The 1,250-nt window shown below is 32.4% G+C and overlaps 1 protein-coding gene across 1 annotated transcript in view; it reads left to right on the plus strand.

The window, feature by feature from the left end:
• cacna1ab (calcium channel, voltage-dependent, P/Q type, alpha 1A subunit, b) overlaps positions 1–1,250 on the plus strand; it is a 149,667-nt gene that overhangs the window by 140,560 nt on the left and 7,857 nt on the right. The gene's annotated exons all lie outside the window — the stretch shown is intronic.

Genomic DNA, 1,250 nt, shown 5'->3' on the forward strand with positions numbered 1-1,250 from the left:
GTGTGTGTGTGTGTGTGTGTATGTGTGTGTGTGTGTGAGAGAGAGAGAGAGAGAGTTCTCTGCATCATCATCATCAACACCTAGCTCACTTTCAGGAAAACCTTGGTGTGTCTGAAGTGTGCTGCTGCCAGAGCTGGATTTGAGGTAGTGACAGAAGTAGGTTGACTCATGAGAAAACAGCCTTTTTGTGCATAATTACAGAATATATAGATCCAAACTGATTAGATAAGTCACATGATGCTTCAGAAATTATTGTAATATGCTGATTTGGTCCTCAAGAAATATTTGTTATTATAATTAAAATTTAAAACAGTTGTGCTGGATATATATTATTATATTTTTATTATATATAATATATATTTTTTATTATATATAATATTTTTGTGGAAACCATAATACTTTTTTTTATATATAAATAGAAAGAACAGGCTTTATTTGAAACAGAAAACATTAAAAATGTTTTTACTGTCACTTTTGATTAATGTGTCTTTGGTGAAAATCTAGTAGTATATTTAAACATGTTTGTTAAATGAAACATTTAAAAAATACTTTACTAAATTATTTTTAAATGCAACTTATAATTTAAGAAAACATTTGCCAAATGCATTTCTTAATCCATTTAACTGTTGACTAAATTTAAGACGCATCCCTTACATGCAAAAAAATTAATAAGTATGCACATAAGCACAACAGTATCCAGCTGCAGACCCGCAGCACCAGCAGTTTCAGAACCGCAGCCACAGAACCGGAAGTGAGGGGCGGAGCTTACATTTTTTAACAGAGTAGCGCCTCCTTACGGTTTTTAAGGGGTAATTTGCTTTTATTACACACGATACGTCATACTTTATGTATGTAACAAAAAACCTTCCTTGTTCCTTATTTAACAACTAAATAATCACACCAATAACTGGTTGCAAAAATGTATAGTATAGCCTAAAATAAATAAATAAGTACACAGGTAAACTATTATGCAATAATAAATTGTGAGTACATTAAACAAACAACTCAAGATATTCATTCATACCTCCACAGACACCTGCATGTTGAAGTGTACTTGAAGATGACTTATTAATTTGACCAGCTGGCTTAAACATGCTGGTCAAGCAGAAAATTGCTGGTAATTGCTCTAACACTTGTTGCAGTGCTGCAGCTCAGGTAATGTGTCAACTCTCTGAATCCTTATATGTCTCTACAAGAGATGAAGCCACACACAATTATCTCAATGATGACAAATGGGATTAAAATAACTA

The sequence above is a fragment of the Sinocyclocheilus rhinocerous genome, unplaced genomic scaffold (genome assembly GCF_001515625.1).
Source record: "Sinocyclocheilus rhinocerous isolate Xijiao unplaced genomic scaffold, SAMN03320098_v1.1 scaffold1275, whole genome shotgun sequence".
Lineage (NCBI taxonomy): Eukaryota > Metazoa > Chordata > Actinopteri > Cypriniformes > Cyprinidae > Sinocyclocheilus > Sinocyclocheilus rhinocerous.